Here is a 20,054-nt window from a genome sequence, read left to right as displayed (position 1 = left end):
ATTGAATGTAAACTCCTTAAAGGTAAATGTAATAAAGTACGTTAAACATAAGGATAACATTAAATACAATTATGCTCAATTATAGCAAATTAGGAAATAGGTTTAAAAATGAAGCTAGAAAATAACAATAAATAATTGAAATAGTTTCAATAAAAAAATTAAATCAGGTCAGTTCTAAGGTTGGTAGGATTGGAGTAGTATTGTTGTGGTAGTGCTAAATGAAGTTGAGAGTTACTTGACCATGTAGTGGTAATCAATAGAGTTCCATTGATGTAATTATGCCAGGAGTTACTGAACTATTGGTAGTAACATGCAAATGTCTCTGAAATATTAGGGTGTCTGATATCAACTTTAGAATACAAATCAAAGAATTCTAGCATTGAGGATTCGATTCCACTAGCCAAATGTGACTCTGAAGTGTCAGAAGCATGAGCATACTACCAAAAATTATCCACTTGGTCTCTGTCCACTCTAAAAAGCTCTGATCACTGGTACATGTGTGACAACTGCAAAGCAAATTGATGTCATTCATAATTGCCTTGAACAATTTTTCAAATGAACAGTACATAATCTGAAGTGTTTTATGGTTATTTGTGTACAGTTTAGGATTAGTAGCCAAAATAATATGAGGCTACAGCACATGAGCTATGTGCTGTTCTCTGCTGTTTATTGTAAGTGTTGGTGTATATTTGTTGTGACAAATGGAATACATTATTTGTATATTAAAATAATGTGTGATGTTATTTTAGTATTAACAAATTTTGACTCACAGAAAAAAGAAAGGCAAGAAACATTTTGATTATGAGTGCACTGACTTCCGTGGTACAAATGGGTCATTTTGCATGACAAATAGGGATGGGTTAACTTGCAGACCGCTCTTGAATATGCATGACTGTATGTATGCTTCTCTAGTTTCTTTGCCATTCAACAGAGGCTTAATCACTTTGATAGTTGGCAATTTGTGACCATTCTCAAATATTCAAGTAATTGTGGTACAAAGTGCATTTCCTTCCCAACTGCTTTCTAAATGATTCCCCTCCACAATAGTAAATATAGACAAAGGAGTTTTGAGTATGGGCAGTTGTGCTCCAAAAGAGCTACTTTTATATACCCATATGCTACTCAAAGATCTACAGGCAAAGGTTTCAGTCCTATGCCTCTCCTATCTGTTATGTGATGAGATTGCTGGTCTTTGTGAAGAGATATTCACACACAGAGAAATATATATTTGTAGTAAATGCATGATGGATTAGAGTAGTGGTAATTACTAAATGGTTAAGGTTAAGTGAAATTTAAGTAGAAGTTTAGAGAGAGGCATAAAACCACTAAAACACATCCAAAAAAGTGTAAGACAAATGCAGTTCATAAAATCTATACCAAACCTACTACATAAGTCATAATGACAAAATATGCTGAAATCTTCTCCAGCCAAGCCTTGGAGTAAGTCAATCACTACACATGGCTAATCAGTGTTACTGTAACCCACTCTGATGTTAATGGGGGCAAAGAATAATATCAAAATTACATAGAAAAAATAACAAAATAAGTGAAAAAATATTTGTGAATTAAAAAAAAATATAAGTTTTATTAAATTGTATTTCTAATGAATGAAACTATATTTTAAAACTGAAAATACCATTTGTTTTAGTGAATTAGGTTATGTTACAGAAATCTATAGCGCATGCTATCACCCACAATGGCATCCTGGTAATGGGCAGTTCCACTGGCATTGTCCTGGGGCCTTGGGGTAAGTGTGTCAAAATAATGTCTGCACTCCACTGTTTGGCCACAGTATGTTTCCAGAGAACCAGTACAGAATCTGTTGACAACTCACATGAAGGTTAATCACAATGCCTGTGACAGATACTGAGCTACATCGCCAGGTGACTTCATTAGTTCATCACATTGCCACAGTTGGAAGTACGCATGCCCCAATTGTTCCTAACAAGACTTGAGATATAAGGTCTTTATGGAAGTAAAGTATAGTATGTAGAAAACAATTGTAACATTTATTTTCTGGAAATGGGGTGTTAGAGGCTGTGCATGAGCAACATGTTTGTGAAGCCTGCCTATTTGTGAAGGGTGGGGAGAAGGAAAGAAAGAACTAGTGGTGAAGAAGGGGGTTAGATTTATTAACTAGCTTTACACTAGGATTACCTGAACCAGACAGGACATATAGAAGGTAAGATTTAATTAATGGTGTTGAGGACATATTCTTTGAGGGGGATAAGAAAGGAACCAGGCCTGACTCCTGGAAGAGTATTTTCTACCTGTATCCTGGAGAAGTTATACTTCACCTGCCTCTTCTCATCCTGACATATTTTCCTGAGGTCTCCCCTAATGTATGCTTTCACTCTCAATACATTAACAGAGTTTGTAAACTACTGCCACGTGGCCAACATCTCAGCTCCACTAAGGGTGTGTGGAGATAAGTCATATAGCTCCTTGTAATGATCAACTACAAAAGTAATTATCAGGTCAGTCTCCTACTCAGTGAAGTTCCTCTTCCTCCTAAGTAGGGCCGGCTACATCTTGGAGTCTGGAACTGTTTTGTAGCTTCCTATTCGCAAGGCAATTCAATGGCCCAAATAATCAAGCAAATTTGCACGTATGTCAAGGTATGTCTGACAAAATATTGCAGATGTCCTTTGAGAACTTGGATCTTATTATGAGTCAGAGGACTGCCACAGTAGAGGTCGCACTACCGCAGGCTCGGTGGAGTAGACCGTCATATCATGACCCTGGTGGTGTTCCGACCGGAACACAGACAAGTCACCGCCAGTACCGCCAGTGTGAATGGGCAGCTGCGGCCAGCGGTAGGCATCTCCAGACCATCGGGCAGCATGTTTCCGCCGACCATATTATGAGGTCGAACACCGTCAGGATGTCCACTGCGGTTTCCCAGCCACGAAAAGCCTGGCAGAAACGAACTACAGAAAATGGAACGCTCACCTTCAGGTGCACAGGCACCTGCACAGCCTCCATGGAACCAGAACTGGAAATCATCCCAATGCTCCTGCTGGCCATACAACTCAAGAACCAGTGACAGTGATGAAGACAACAACCATAAGTACACTCACCTAGCACACACTGGAGGGAATGCCATTAGTACACACATACACCCAACACACATACCTGGCACAGCTAGCGGCTGCTACACACACATGCAAACAAACACCTATACCAACACACACACACACTCACACACAAACCAGACACAGCAAATCACAGATATGCAACACAAACATGTGGAAGGAAATCCAGAACAAGTATGTTACCCTCTGCACCAAGGGGTTCCTGATGCAGTCATATTAAATAGTAATGGCAACATATTAAAAAACTATATACATCAGAGGCCTACTGGCCAGTCCAACTGTAGTGAGTGTCCCAGGCACACAGTAGAATGTCCATGGCCCCAACTTGACTCCTGACTGCAAAGTGACCTCCACATGGCAGGGGTATCAATGGGGCATGCAGGTGGGGGGTTGGGTTTTAAGGGGGTACTTCAGTTTGGGTTTGGAGGGGGGTCCTTTGGTTTGAGTTGGGGTGGGGTTTTAGGTTTGGACCTTGATTTTGGGGGAGGGGGATTGGATTTGGCTTTGGGAGGAGTAACCTTGTACTTTGTGGGGAAGTGGGAATGGCTTGTACCAGGGTGACCATGGGAAGGCTGAGAGGGGGAAGGCAGGGGTTTTGGGAGGGTAACAGGGTGCTTGGGGGGAACAGGGACTGGGTCAGTGGGAGGAAATAGGGAAGAATCTTGAAAGAAACTTTTTTTAGGGGTACAAGGTTGGTCAAGGGATAAACGTTTGGGAGTGGAGGGAGAGAGAGTGGTTAAGAGGTGTGTACGGTGAGGTGCCTTGTTTGCAGATGTGAGCATGGATGCAATGTGTGTGCTGTGTGACTGTTGGATGGGTGAGTGTGGGTGTTTAGGTGTAGTGGAAGGAGGGGGAGGAGATGCAGGGAGATAGCAGGGTGGATGTGTGAATGTATGTTGTTGTGGTGTCTGCAGGTAGAGTGGATGTGCTACATGTGGGGATGTTGACAAATGTGCTGAGTGTGCATGTGGTGTATGGGGTGCGTATATGGGGCTATTGTGGTGACAGTGGGAATGTGTGCATTTGTGGCAGGTACTGAGACTGATGATGCAGTGACTGCAGGTATGAGTGGTGAACTGTGAGGGGAGAGGTGGTGAGGAGTCCATGTAGGGAGTAGATGTTGTTATGCCTGCATGTGTTACAAGTTACGGCCAAGTTTCCTGGTTCCATGCATTACTCATACACTCTGCGGAACTGCAATGTCCCACACATGATGGCACAACTACAGAGGGATAAGGCCTGGCTCCCTGGTATGTATCCAACAATATGTGTGCCCCTGTAATCTCACCTCTCTTCACGAGCTGCCCTGTATCCCCAGCAGTATTGAGACGTGTTCTACCTTTGTGCACACAGGTGACTCTGGCTATCCTAACCTTCCCTGGCTGCTGACATCTGTGTGATATCTGACTACAGATGGAGAAAATCATTTCAATGAGGCCCACGGCAAGACGAGGCATGTCATCGAGAGAACCTTTGGGCTACTGAAGGCCAGATACCGCTATCTACACATCTCCAGAGGTACCCTACTCTACAAACTACTTAGGGGGTCATTCAGACCCCGGCGGGTGGCGGGAGCCGCCTGCCTGGCGGGAACCGCCGAATGACCGCACCGCGTTCTAAAGACCGCGGAGGCCATTCTGTGTTTCCCGCTGGGCTGGCGGGCGACCGCCAGAAGGCCGCCCGCCAGCCCAGCGGGAAACCCCTTCCCACGAGGAAGCCGGCTCCGAATGGAGCCGGCGGAGTGGGAAGGGTGCGACGGGTGCAGTAGCACCCGTCGCGAATTTCAGTGTCTGCTATGCAGACACTGAAATTCAAAGTGGGGTCCTGCTTACAGGGGCCCCACGACACCCCTCACCGCCATCCTGTTCCTGGCGGTCGGAACCGCCAGGAACAGGATGGCGGTGAGGGGGTCGGAATCCCCCATGGCGGCACAGCAAGCTGCGCCACCATGGGGGATTCCTCAGGGCAGCGGAAAACCGGCGGGAGACCGCCGGTTTTCCTGTTCTGACCGCAGCCAAACCGCTGCGGTCAGAATGCCCTGCGGGGCACCGCCAGCCTGTTGGTGGTGCTCCCGCCGACCCCGGCCCCGGCGGTCAATGACCGCCGGGGTCGGAATGACCCCTTTAATGTCTGCCAGATCGTTTTTGCCTGCTGCATGCTACACAATCTGGCCCGGAGGCGTCACATCCCATTGCTCGAAGTAGAGGAGGTGGGAACTGGACCAGTGGCTAATGAAGGGGACATAGTGAGTGATAATGAGGATGATGATGAGGGTGTAGCTGATTCTAGAGCAGAGTTAATTCAACAATACTTCCAATGAGAAACAGGTATGTGTAAGTATTTTGTATGTGACCTGTACTCCTATCTGCCTTGTGACATGGCTTCTCCCGATGTCTGTCTTAAATGGAGGCGTTGAGTGCAGCTCTCCCTCTGGGTGGGTTTGGGGGGCACATTGCCATCAGAGGAGGTGTTACTGTTCAAATGTCAGTGCGATTTTCACTCTGCTGTTGTGCTGCATAACCCATGCAATTATTGGTCCATGTGCTAGGTTCCCTGTACTGCTTTGTCAACTGCAATTGTAGTGCCAGACATAGTGGTGTCATCAGTATTGCTACTTATCCTCACAGTCCACAATGGGAGAACATGTAACCGTACTGTTACTGACTGTGGAACATGCCTTTAGTTGAGGTTTGTCAGCTGCTAGGGAAGGACCATTGGGTATGGATGTCTTGCAAATGTGAATCTGCCATGGGCAAATCTTAAGAAATTCCACCTGTCAAATAACACTAGGGATTGAGACATTGTACTGCATGTGTGTTGAGTGGCCAACATTAACTCATATTGTGATAGTTGTCCCTGTCTTAGTCGATTTGTTGGCCATTTGTGTGGTGCAACTCTGGTTCCTGCCTTGCCTGGTGGCTCCCTTGACACATGTACCCATAATATGTCTGCACTAACATAAACCTTGCTGCATATTGCTCCCCCTTCTGTCTATCTCACAAACGTTTGCCAGACAATGGTTTGACTGCAATGACATGATTTACAACAGAAAATCTTACTTATCACAATAAAGACACATAGGCAGTACCTGTGATACAAGGTGTTTAATGTTATTCACATGTGCAATGGATGATGAGCGGGGTCATGGTGGGTGACATCATCAGAATTGTTGTCCCAGCTGTAGGTAGTCCAGGTCCATGGGAAAATGGAGACATGACAGTGGACAATCAACAGGGTGTGTCATTGTCTGACAAGGGAGAATGTTCAGGAGAGGGTCACTTACTGGACGTGGTCTTGGCATCAGGTCCTGCAGAATGTCTGGATGGACATCATCGCTTGTGTGGGGGTTCCTCAGCTACAGGGGGAGGGATGCTGGTGGTCTGCAGGTCCTCTGGCAGGGCTGCCATTCCACTAGCTGCCACAGAAGTGGAGGGCTCTGTTGGGATGTGGCTATTGGAATAGGCCTGCTGGTGGGTGGAGGATGCTCGCAGGATGGTGGTTAGTTCATTCAGCACCCCTGTAATGGAGGCCATGGTGGCACTGAGGGTTTTCTGCATGGCCTCCTGGTGATATTCCCTCTGCAGCTTCTGGTTCTCCTGCATGGTTGCAAGGGTCTTGCCCATAGTGTCCCGGGACTGGTGGTATGCTCCCAGGACTTGGCAGATGGCCTCCTGGCCAGTTGTTTGGTGTGGGTACCCCATTCCTTGGACCACAAGTGCCCTCCCACTGCCACTGGCCTCCTGTGCCCATTCCCAGTTGTACCAGGACCTTCAACGTCTTGGGTGTGTGGCCTTCACTATGGTCCCTGTTCTCTGGGGCACACTGCTGATTGACCTGTCCTTGGACACAGGTTTGGGGATGAAGTGTGGGCTGTGCTGTAGTTGCCCCATGGGTGAGATACTCCAATGTGTCCAGGTTGGGGCTGGTGGATTGACCAGTTGTCCCAGTTGGTCCAGGCAAGTTGTCAATATCCAGACATCCACTGGGGCCTTCATCCTGGGGAGGTCTGTCTGTCTCTGGCATCGGCTGCCGGGTGGCAGTGCCACCAAAACCTATGGATGTAAAGGGAGGGAGTTACATTGTGGAGATGTACTTGTTTTTATCTTCGTCTGATGCATGGAGTGGCTTGACTTACTTCCCATTGATAGCAATGACAGCTCGAGCACTGCAGACATTGCTTGCAGGGGACATATTGTGGCATTGTTTCTATTTTCCATTGAGGGCTGAGGATTGTGGATAGCACTGCTGTCACTGCCATGTGTTGGAACGCAGTTGAAGCATCCAGTTAGTGTGGCATGTGCTATGGTTTTCTGTGCAGGTGTTCTACTGTGAAGTGGGACTGTGAACTTTGAATGTGTGGGGAGTGATGCATTGTGAGAGTTGTGGTGCTTGGCATTGTGATTGGTATCTGTGCATTGGGGGACTGTGTGGGATTAGTGGCAGTGTGGTGGTGTGGTATGCAGGAGATGGGTTTGGGGTGATTGGGGGGTGCAGAAGTGTGAGATGGGGTGGATTAGGGAGTGTTGGGTGGTGGGGACCCATGCTGGACATGAGTGTTTGGTGCTTGGGGGTGTTGTTGACTTACCTGAGCCGAGTCCCCTGATAATGCCAGTCTGGCCCTAAGGATGCATGATGTCCAAGACCTTCTCTTCCCACGATCTGAACTCACGGGGAGAAGATGGGGGACAACTGCCAGTCTTTTCATGGCAATCTGTTGATGTGATGCCATGGAACACACATTCTCCCGTAAGTCGTTCCACCTCTTCCTGATGTCCTCCCTTGCACATGGATGGTTACCCACTGAGTTGACCCAGTCAACGATCCTCTGCCATAACTCCATATTCCCGGCTATCAAGGTTTGCTGGACCTGAGCTCCAACCAGTTGTGGCTCTACCCTGACAATTTCATCTACCATGACCCTCAATTCATCATCTGTGAAATGTGGGTGCTTCTGACAGGACATGGTGGTTGCGTTGTGGATGGGTGTGTGTGTTGTGTTTGTAGGGTGCAGTGTAGGGTGCTTGGTGGGCTGGGGGTGTATGGTTGTGTGTGCTGGTGGTATTTGGTGTATGTGTACAGTGGCGATATGTGTATTGTGTTGCTGGTGCAGTTGTGTGGTGTGTGATGCATGAAAAGTGTGCTGGTGCCTATGGTATCAACATGCACTGTCCTCTATTGGTGGGCTCCTCGATGTCTCGGTTAGTAGCTGTGGTTGCAAAGGATTGTGGGGGTGTGTGAGGCTGTGTTATATAATGCAGTGAGCAGGTGTGTGTGGTGTGTGTCAGGTGTGGGTTATTCAGACTGTTCAATGTGGTGTCGGATTCTGTTGGAGGTGATTTTTAGACCAACGCGATTCACATAGCCAATAGTTTTCTGCTGTGCTGATTTGTGGGTTGTAATACGGAGGGCAGGATGTTGTCTACGTGGTGATGCTGGTTGTGGGAATGTAGCTCTACCACCCTCGGGCAGCTTGGCGGTTTAGGATTTGTGGCTGTATATGGGCGGTCTTCAGTTTGTGACTCGTAATATGGCGGTCACTGTACCACCATCACTGGTGGTCTTTTGGCGGCCACCAGGACAGAAGACCGCAAAACTCGCAATGAGGGCCCTTATGTCTTATGGACAGCACTAAAGAAACAAGAAGAAACAAACATTTAGGATCTAACCAAAAAACATAGTTTTAAGACAGTCCTAAAGGCTGTACTTTTTAGGAAGTGAAAAGACTCACCATTGGAGACACAGGGAAGAACTATGCCGCCATGGAATCCGAACTGCATGTTTTTCTGATGATATTCTACATTCCGCTCCATGACGAACACCAACGCCGGCGAGTACAGACGCCTAGCACACAAGGGATGGGGGAGAAAAAAGAGAGTGACACACACACGCACAACACACACCCTACACAATACACACAACCAGATGCAATACAAAATCAATTTGACCCCGTAACTCGGCTGAATAATGCAAGGACAAAAAGATTTTACCAAAGTGAATGTAATAAGATCAACACAGTATAAATATTAAGTTAGTCAAGATATTAGATATATACATATTTACAGAAAAAGGGACACAGCCCAGTCCTCAATTTGCGTGGGCCACATGGCCACAGGCCAAAGTCCAAGGCCACACTCGTCACCTGCTTCATCACGAAGAGAACACTGCAGGGGCATCAGTTGGTAAATAGGCAGGCACCTCAGGGGGACAGGAACTGGGGGTGCACCTCAGCCGGAAGCGGAAACAAGACCACTGGTTCTAGAGGGGTCAACATGCCCTGTGCTTGATCCTGGTGAGTGATGGGCCACAGTCTTGCATGTCGGTGTCTCACCCACTGGTTCTGGAGGGGACAACATGCCCTGTACTTGATCGTGGGGAGTGATGGGCCACAGTTTCTCATGTGGGTGTCTCACCCACTGGTTCTGGAGGGGCAACATGCCCTGTGCTTGATACTGGGGAGTGATGGACCACAGACTCTCATGTGGGTGTCACCCACTGGTTCTGGAGGGGGCAACATGCCCTGTGCTTGATCCTGGGGAGGGATGGGCCACAGTCTCTCGGGTGGGTGAATACCCCACTGGTTATGGAGGGGCAACATGCACTGTGCTTGATCCTGGAGAGTGATGGGCCACAGTCTCTCATGTGTGTGAATACCCCACTAGTTCTGAAGGGGGGCAACATGCCCTGTGCTTGATCCTGGGGAGTGATGGCACACACTCTCTCATGTGGGTGTCTTACCTACTGGTTCTGGAGGGGGCCACATGCTCTGTGCTTGATCCTGGGGAATGATGGGCCACAGTCTCTCATGTGGGTGTCTTACCCACTGGTTCTGGAGGGGGAAACATGCATTTGCTTGATCCAGGGGAGTGATGAGCCACAGTCTCTCATGTGGGTGAATACCCCACTAGTTCTGGAGGGGGCAACATGCCCTGTGCTTGATCCTGGGGAGTGATGGGCCACAGTCTCTCATCTGGGTGTCTCACCCACTGGTTCTGGAGGGGGCAACATGCCCTATACTTGAACCTGGGGAGTGATGGGCCACAGTGTCTCATGTGGGTGTCACCCACTGGATCTTGAGGGGGCAACATGCCATGTGCTTGATCCTGGGGAGTAATGGACCACAGTCTCTCATGTGGGTGTCTTACCCACTGGTTCTGGAGGGGGCAACATGCCCTGTGCTTGATCTTTTGGTAGTGATGGGCCACAGTCTCTCGGGTGGGTGTCTCACCCACTGGTTGTGGAGGGGGCCACATGCCTTGTGCTTGATCATTGGGGAGTGATGGGCCACAGTATCTTGGGTGTGTGTCTCACCCACTGGTTCTGGAGGGGGCAACATGCCCTGTGCTTGATCCTGGGGAGAGATGGGCCACAGTCTCTCATGTGAGTGTCACCCGCTCCTTATGGAGGGCGCAGCATGCCATGTGCTTCATCCTGGGGAGTGATGGGCCACACTCTCATGTGGGTGTCTTACCCACTGGTTCTGGAGGGGGCAACATGCCCTGTGCTTGATCCTGGGGAGTGATGGGCCACAGTCTCTTGGGCGGGTGAACACCCCGCTGGTTCTGGAGGAGGCAACATGCCCTGTGCTTGGTCCTGGGGAGTGATGGGCCACAGTCTCTCATGTGGGTGTCTTACCCACTGGTTCTGGAGGGGGCAACATGCCCTGTGCTTGATCCTGGGGAGTGATGGGCCACAGTCTCTCATGTGGGTGTCTTCCCACTGGTTCTGGAGAAGGCAACATGCCCTGTGCTTGATCCTGGGGAGTGCAAAATCACAGTCTCTTGGGTGGGTGAATACCCCACTGGTTCTGGAAGGGACAGGCCACACAGCAGCCCATGGAGTCAGGATTACATAGCATCCACCAGCGGTGATGGCTGCACAGTGGTGGTGCAGCTGGTGGAGGGAAGCTCCTGCACATCCCCTGCATCCTCGGAGAGATGCACAGTTGTGGTGCTGCTGGGGGGAGGCTCCTACACATCCCCTGTGCCCTCGGACAGATGCACAGTGGTGGTGCTGCTGGTGGGGGAGGTGACTGCACATCCTCTGCATGCTCAGATGGATGTACATAGGGGGTGCTGCTGATGGGGGGAGGCTCCTGCTCATCCACTGCACCCTCAGATGGATGCACAGTGGTGGTGCTGCTGGTGGGGGAAGGCTCCTCCATATCCCCTGCACCCTCAGACAGATGCAGAGTTGTGTTGCTGCTGGTGGGGGTAGGCTCCTGCACATCCCCTGCACCCTCAAACAGATTCCAAACATGGTTGGAGGTGGAGACTCCGTCACAGGTCCTGGTGCAGGCTCCTTGCTCTTTCGGCCTGCTGGTGGAGGCTCCTTGCTCGTTCGGCATGCTGGTGCAAGCTCTATGGTCTTCTGGCCTGCTGGTGCAGGCTCCTTGGCATTTTGGGTGGCAGGTGTAGGTACCTTGCCCTTTTTGCCTGCTGGAGCAGGCTCTTTCCCCTTTAGGCTGGCTGGTGCAGGCTATTTCCCCTTTAGTAGTGGCCTGGATCCCTTTCCTCCATGAGTGGGTGTGGTTAGGACTGGGCCCGTGGACTGTGTGGCTGAGGTGCTTGGCTGGGTTTGTGACACCCTGGCCATATGTTCAGGACGGGGGAGGGATAGGGAGAGGTCAGTGTGGGATAGGAAACGTTTTATGGGACATTTGGGATGGAACAGGGAGAAGGAATGGGAGTGGAGGATGAGGGAGTGGTTGTTGGAGGTGTCTGTCTGCTGCTTTTGGGTGCAGGTGCATGGGCTGTATGCTGTTGTGACGTGGATGGCTGTTGGGTGTCTGAGTGCTTGCGTTTGTGTACCTTGGGAGTGTGGGGACAGACACAGTGGAAGAGGACACAGGGGACGTGTGCATAGCTGTTGTGGAGGTGTCTGCCAGTGAGGTGTGTGTTCTGCTTGGTGTGGTGATGATGCTGGTAGCAGATGATGATGTAGTGCATGCAGGTGTGAGTGTGGGCATGGTTTGGGGTGGTGGAGGAAGGGAGGGGGACACAGTGAAAATAATGGATGTTTTTGTGTCTGCAACTGCATGGTGTTTGTGTGAGTGTCTGTGGGATGAAGTGTGGTGCTTGTGTTGTCCTGTGTGCATGCTCGTCTGTATGTGTGCCTGGGATAGGTTGGGGTTGAGGGGAATGGGACTGGGCAGTGGAAGTTGGAGAGGGGATGGTAGAAACAGTGTCAATGGCTGCCATCAGAGAGGAGGCCAGAGCCTGAATCGATCTCTGTTGGGCTGCCAATCCGGTATGAATGCCCTCCAGGAATGCTTTAGATTGTTGCATTTGGGCTGCCAGCCCCTGGATGCCATTCACAATTGTTGACTGCCCTACAGAGATGGATCTCAGGAGGTCAGTAGCCTCCTTATTCAGGGCAGCAGGGCTAACTGGTGCAGGGCCTGAGGTGCCTGGGGTGAAGGAGATGCCCACCCTCCTGGGTGAGCGGGCATGGGCAACTCGATGAGGGGCTCCTGGGAGGGTGGTGCTGGTACGGGGGTGGCAGCTATACCTGTAGCTGGGATGGTCACAGAAGTGTCCGCAACCACCAGGGAGCTTCCATCGGAGGAGGTTTATGTGTTTGAAGTGTTCCCTCCAGTCTCCTCCGTGGTGCTCCCCTCACCCTCCATCCCACTGGTGCCCTCACCCTCGGTGGACTCTGCCTCCTGGGTACTGTGGGATGCAGCTCCCTCCGTCACCGGTGCCTCTGCTCCTCCTTCAGTTGATGCTAATGCACATAAGGACAGGATGACAAAACAAAAAGGGGGAAGAGACAAAGGATACACTGCGTACACAGCACCCTCACTCACAGGGAACAGGCCTATGCAATATGCATTGCACTGCCAGTCATATGGCTAGTCACCAAGGCATGAGGAGGGGTACACACCGCCAAATGCACACACCTTGGACCCACACAGCCCTGACCAGTAGTGGATGCCTATGAGCTAGGTAGCAAGATTATCCCTTCAGAACCCTATCCACCAGGGGACCTACACTGCAATGTCAGGCCTGGCCTAAGGGCACCCAAAGACACACATTCACCACCTGGATACCACCACACCATGCGTAAGTTGTAATGATGGGCACTGTACTCACCCCCTTGTGGCTGCTGTGATGCCCTCAGTCGCCCATCCGCTCTGGATAGGCCACCACCAGTATGCGGGCCATCGGGGGTCAGGGTTCTACGGGCACCCCTTCCTCATTGGGAGGCCATCCCCAGCTGGGCCTCCACCGTCATCCGTGCCCAGCATCTCAGGGCCTCCCACTGTTTGCGACAGTGGGTGCTCCTCTGCCATTGACCCCCAGGGTCTGCACCTCCTTGGCGATGGCACGTCATATACCCTTCTTTTGATGGGCACTGACCTGCATAGGAAATACACACAGGAAAATAACATTAGTCAAACAGTTTTAGCTGTTACACATATGGCTCACCATAACCCTTCCCATCACCATTTACACACACATGGGCCAGCACACAACATGTACGCCACCAAGAGGACATCAACTTACCCCCTTCCACGAGGCCTTCACACACACAACTCCATGAATTCATGCCACATGCATCGTGCCCACAGTGTACTCACCTGTTGGTCTGGAGGCCCATACAGCAGTCCGTACTGGGGTAGGACCCCATCCACAGACTCTCCAACTCCTCCTAATTGAAGGCTGAGGCCCTTTCCCAGGTCACACAGGCCATGGTAGGTTCCAGGCACAGGTCACAGCAGCACATGCAGTGTAGGTCCTCTCCTGTGGAAGGTCAGGTAGCAAGTGGGGAATATGATAGAAAATAGCAGCCACGTCCGCGGCAGTGCATACTGTTACCGCCGGCGTAGATCACCATTGGCCACTGTAACCCATAGGGCCCAATGTTTGCCAATGACAAGTTGCACGGCGGTTCATGACCACCTCCCTCAACAGTGCACAATGTCAGCGGAATTACCTTACTTCCACCTGTCCCTCCACACAGGACAGGCGGATGCCATTTTGGGGGGGTTCAGGCCCTGGAATAATGCTGCATCATAGGAGATATTAGCACATACTAGACAAATCACAATGAGCCATTAGATGTTTACAGGATGCAAAGTACTGTTGCAGCCCCATTGTTCACTTTCTGACCAGCTCCTCACTCTTTTGTCCCTTAGATTGCTACCGCTGTGGATGAATTGGGGATTTAGACATACCCCTGTGTACAGACCCCTGGTCGACTTGGCAACACTGGAGGACAGGCACATTATCCTCACCTATAGACTGGACAGGGACACAATCACAGAGCTGTGTGCCCAATTGGAGCCTGACCTGATATCTGCTATCCCTCACCCCACTGGCATCCCCCTCTTGTGCAAGTGCTATCTGTACTCTATTTTCTGGCAACTGGTTCTTTCCAAGTGACAGTGGGCTTGGCAGCAAGAATGTCACAGCCAAGGTTCCCAATAGTGCTGATAAGAGTGTTGTTTTCCCTGAAAAAACACATGTGCAGCTACATTGTTTTCCCCCATGTTGAGGATTTGGCCACAGTAAAGGCTGAGTTTTATGCAATGGGACATATCCCCAACATAATTGGTGCGATTAATGGTACATATATTGCATTTGTCCCTCCCCCCGCTTAATGAACAGGTGTTCAGGAATCGTAAGAGTTTCCACTCCATGAATGTTTTGATGGTGTGCTCGGCGGACCAGTACATCAACCACGTCAGTGCTAAGTATCCTGGGTTGATGCATGATGCCTTTGTGCTGAGAAATCTGTCACCCCACTGGGATCCCTCCTCTTGTGCAAGTTCTATAGGTGCTCCATTTCCTGGAAACTGGTTCTTTCCAAGTGACAGTGGACTTGGCAGCAGGAATGTCACAGCCAATGCTCTCAATAGTGCTGACAAGAGTGTTGTCTGCCCTGATAAAACACATGTGCAGCTACATTGTTTTCCCCAGTTTAAAGATTCGGCCACTGTGAAGGCCGAGTTTTATACAATGGAGCATATCCCCAACATAATTGGGGCGATTGATGGAACACATGTTACATTTGCCCCCCCGCCAGAATGAACAGGTGTTTAGGAATCATAAGAGTTTCCACTCCATGAATGTGCAGATGGTGTGCTTGTTGGACCAGTACATCTCCCACGTCAATGCTAAGTATGCTGGGTTGGTGCATGATACCTTTGTCCTAAGGAATACCAGCATCCCAAATGTGATGGCCCAACTACAGAGGCACAGGTGAGCCCTGGTTCCCACCCAGTATATGTTGGTGTATGAGTATGGTGTGGGCCATATAGGATGGTATGTGGCTAAATATTGTTCATCAATATTTGCAGGTGACTCTGATTACCCAAACCTATCATGGCTGCTTACCCCTGTGAGGAATGCCAGGACAATGCAGAAGAACGTTACAATGAGGCACGTGGGTGAACCAGAAAGATCATTGAAAGGACCTTTGGCCTCCTGAAGGCCAGGTTCTGGTGCCTCCATCTAACAGGTGGATCCCTCTGCTACTCACCAAAGAAGGTCGGCCAGATGGTGGTGGCATGCTGCATGTTGCATAACCTGGCCCTCATATGCCATGTCCCATTCCTGCAGGAGGAGGAGGCTGGAGATGCCTGTGTGGCATCAGTAGACCCTGTGGGCAGTGAGAATGAGGAGACAGAGGATGAGGATGAGGGCAGCAGAATATCTGTGATCCGACAATACTTCCAATGACACACAGGTGGACAGTGTTACTTCACATTTCAATGACTTTTGTTTTAATTTGTGTGGCAATGGCATGGTGATATTTCCCACTTCTATGCCCAATTACTGTTCCCTCTGGTTTAATCATTTTGCAGATGTTGGTTTTTGACATATACTCCTGGTGCGATCACTACAGCCAGCTACAGGTCATTAATCTATGCTCATTCTCTGTACAGTTGATTTGCAATGTTTGGACCTGTTACAATGAACACATATTTGATATACATGACATACTCCTAAATGTTTTTTTTCATGTGGTGTTTATTGAAGTTCTAACATATGGAGGGGCAAGTGCAATGGGATTGGGTGATGTTGGAGGAATGTCCAGGGTATTGTTCCAGTCTGTAGCATAGGTGCATTGTCCAAGGGAACATAGAAAGGGGAGCAGTGGCAGTTCAAGGTGGACAGGGTGACAGAGTGGGACACAAGGGTGACAATCAGGAGAGTCTAATTTCCTGGCGGGGTATTGGCAAGTATTTATGGCTTCTGTCTGGATCACAGGAAATGTTTGCAGGAAGGTTCACCTTCTTCAGGGGGAGGGGTGCTGGTGGCATGTGAGTCCTGTGGCAAGGCCTCCTGGCCACTAGCGGCAGCAGAGATGGAAGGCTGTTCAGATGTCTGCCTAGTGGCAGGGACCGCTGGTATGAGACTGCCTCCCTCATAATGTCGGCCATGTCTGCCAGCACCCCTGCAATGGAGATCAGGGTGTTGTTAATGGCCTGCAGGTCCTCCCTGAGCCCCTGGTACTGTCCCCCCTGCAGCCGCCTGCTCTCATGCACGGTGTCCAGGATCTGTCCCATGTTAATAGGCTCCCTGGATCTCGGCGAGTGCCTCCTGGAGAGTCGGTTCCCTGGGCCTGTCCTCCCCCTGGCGCACAGCAGTCCTCCCAGTGTCCCTCATGGCCTGTGCCTCTGTCCCCTGAACCATGTGCCCACTGCCACTGACCCCAGGTCTCTGTCTTGGAGGTGAGGTGTGCCCTGGGGTCCCAGTAGAGGTGTACACACTGCTGATTGACATGTCCTGGGGACAGAGGTATGAGTACACTGGGTGGGTGCTGTGGTGGTGTTTCCTAATGGGGGAGGGTCTGTGGTGGTGTGTGATTGGGCCTGTGAAACCGGATGTCCAGAGGTCCCTGATGGGTCAAGTAGGTCATCCAGATTCTGAAGGCCAGAGTTACTGTCATCACTGTGGGCCTCTTTTGTTGGGGGACTGGATAGTGGTGGCACCTCCTTTCCACTGACATTGGCTGAGGTACCTGTGGGGATGTAAGTGATGTGTTATGGTTTCTGTGTCTGTCATATTATACATCCGTGGCTTTCCCTTCTTTGGTTGGATTTACCCTGCCAGCTTTCACTTGTGTATGATAGTGTATGGTGGGATAGTTAATTCTATATAGTGTGCATGCTTTAGTGATGAGTGTCCATGCAGGGCTGTGAGTGCTGTCCATACATTGGTACAGCATTCAGGGCTTGGCATTGGGATGAGTGAGATGTGATGGTGGGGTGTGTGGGATGTAGTGGAGTGATGGGAGTGAGGGTGAGGGTATGTGATGGCATGCAAGCCTTGGAGAGTTCTTCACAAGAAGGAAGGCACACAAAGTACAGTATTTCTCCTCTAGCACAGACAGAAGCAGCAACTGCAGGATAGCTCCACAAAGCACAGTCACAGGCAGGCCAGCTCTTCTTCCTCAGCTCTTCAGCTTTTCTCCAGGCAGAGGTTCCTCTTGGTTTCCAGAAGTGTTCTAAAGTCTGTGGTTTTGGGTGTCCTTCTTATACCCATTTTGCCCTTTGAAGTAGGCTTACTTCAAAGGAAAGTCTCTCTTGTTTGTGAAATCCTGCCTTGCCCAGATGAGGCCCCAGACACACACCAGGGGGTTGCAGATTGCATTGGGTGAGGGCAGGCACAGCCCTTTCAGGTGTAAGTGACCACTACTCCCCTCCCTCCTAGCACAGATGGTTCATCAGGAAATGGAGACTACACCCCAGTTCCCTTTGTGTCACTATCTAGAGAGAGGTGCAAACAGCCCAACTGTCAAACTGACCCAGACAGGGAATCCATAAACGGAAAGAGTCACAGAAATAGTATAAGCAGGAAAATGCCCACTTTCTTAAAGTGTCATTTTCAAACACACAATCTAAAAATCAACTTTACTAAAAGATGTATTTTTACATTGTGAGCTCAGAGACACCACACTCCACATGTCTGTCCGCTCCCAAAGGAAATCTACACTTTAATCATATTTAACGGTAGCCCCCATGTTAACCTGTGAGAGGGAAAGGCCTTGCAAGAAGGAAAAACTAATTTAGCAGTATTTCACTGTCAGGACATATAAAACACATTACTATGGCCCTTATTACAACCCTGGTGGTAAGTCCCACTTACCGCCGTGCTGACAGCCGTCAAGATACCGTCGCTGCGGCAGAAATCCGCTACAGGTATTACAACCCACATCTCGTAATCCACCACAATACAGACACCCACACAAGTCCGCCACACCAAAGGTGAGTGATAAACTGGCGATACCAAAACCTACACCGTCACGCCAACAGAACTATGCCCACACTATCACGACCCACGAATCAACACAACCATAATTCAACCGCAGTAATCCATTGGCGGTATACACCGCCACACTCAAAATACACACACACTTACAAAACACAACCACATTGTACAATTCAAAATACACACACCTGACACACATACACACACCACACCCACACACCCAATCCAATATAAAACACACACCCACATTACCCACAACCCCTTGCAATGACCTGTTTGGAAAAAGCCCAGAGAAAGAGAATAGGAAACACAACACCAGCATCCACAGGCACACAACACCATCACTCATACAACATCCACGTACCTCAAACAACACACCCCAACACATCCCCCCACACATCACAACAGGCAGCACCTCACACATCACCCACACCACATCATGGCACCTCAAAGACACCCCAGGTTTTCTGAGGAGGAGCTCAGGGTCATGGTGGAGGAAATCATCCGGGTAGAGCCACAGCTATTCAGGTGCAGCAGACATCCATTGCAAGGAAGATGGAGCTATGGCGGAGAATCGTCGACAGGGTCAACGCCGTGGGACAGCATCCCAGAACCAGAGATGACATCAGGAAGAGGTGGAACGACCTACGGGGTAAGTTACGTTCCATGGTTTCAAGACACCAGATTGCTGTACAGAGTACTGCCGGTGGACCCCCACATCCTCCCCCACAACTAACAACATGGGAGGAGCAAGTCTTGGCAATCATGCATCCTGGGGGCCTCACAGGAGTAACAGGAGGACTGGACTATGGTACGTCATATCTTTACTACTATATCCCCCCACCCTACCTGCATGCCATCACAAACTCCTACTCCTACCCTCACACCCATCACCCCAACACCTCACAGATACTCCAATATCACAACCCACACATCCCAATCCCAAGGCCTGCATGTCACACCAATGCATGGACACCCATCACCAAAGCATGTCTAGTACAGATACTCACCCAGGCCCCAAACTTAACAATCACACAATGCCAAAGACAATAAGCCAACCACAGGAGTAGAGGGTAACTCACACATTGGACAAGAGGGCACACACAGATACAATAACTATGCATTTACCCCCCAACAGGACCCCCACCCAATGTCATTGGACAGGGGGTGCCACCATATCCAGTCCCCCTCAGAAGAGGCCCACAGTGACGACAGCAGCTCTACACGCCTGGATCAAGATGACCAGCCTGGCCCATCAGGGACCTCAGGACAGTCGGTTCCCCTGCCACTGTCACAAACAACCACAGAACCTTCTCCCTCAGGAAACACCCCCACAGCACCCACCCAGCTGGCCCATGCCACTGTCCCCAGGACACATTAATCAGCAGTGTGTCCACCACTAAAGGGACCCCAGGCAAACCCACTAACCCAAGACAATCAGGGACCTGGGGTCAGTGGCAGTGGGCACACGGTTCAGGGGACAGAGGCACAGGATAACAGGGAAGCTGGGAGGACTGCTGTGCGACAGGGGGAGGACAGGCCCAGGGAATCCACTCTCCAAGAGGCACTCTCAAACATCATGGGAGCACACCATCATTCCCAGGAGACCATGGGCACTGTACTGGCCAAGTTTCAGGAGACCCAGCAGCTGCAGGAGGAACACTACCTGGGGATCAGGGAGGACTTGAAGTCCATTAACAACACCCTGTTCACCATTGCAGGGGTGCTGACAGACATGGCC

Source organism: Pleurodeles waltl, chromosome 2_2, assembly GCF_031143425.1.
Source record: "Pleurodeles waltl isolate 20211129_DDA chromosome 2_2, aPleWal1.hap1.20221129, whole genome shotgun sequence".
Lineage (NCBI taxonomy): Eukaryota > Metazoa > Chordata > Amphibia > Caudata > Salamandridae > Pleurodeles > Pleurodeles waltl.
Note: the sequence above shows the minus strand (reverse complement) of the source record.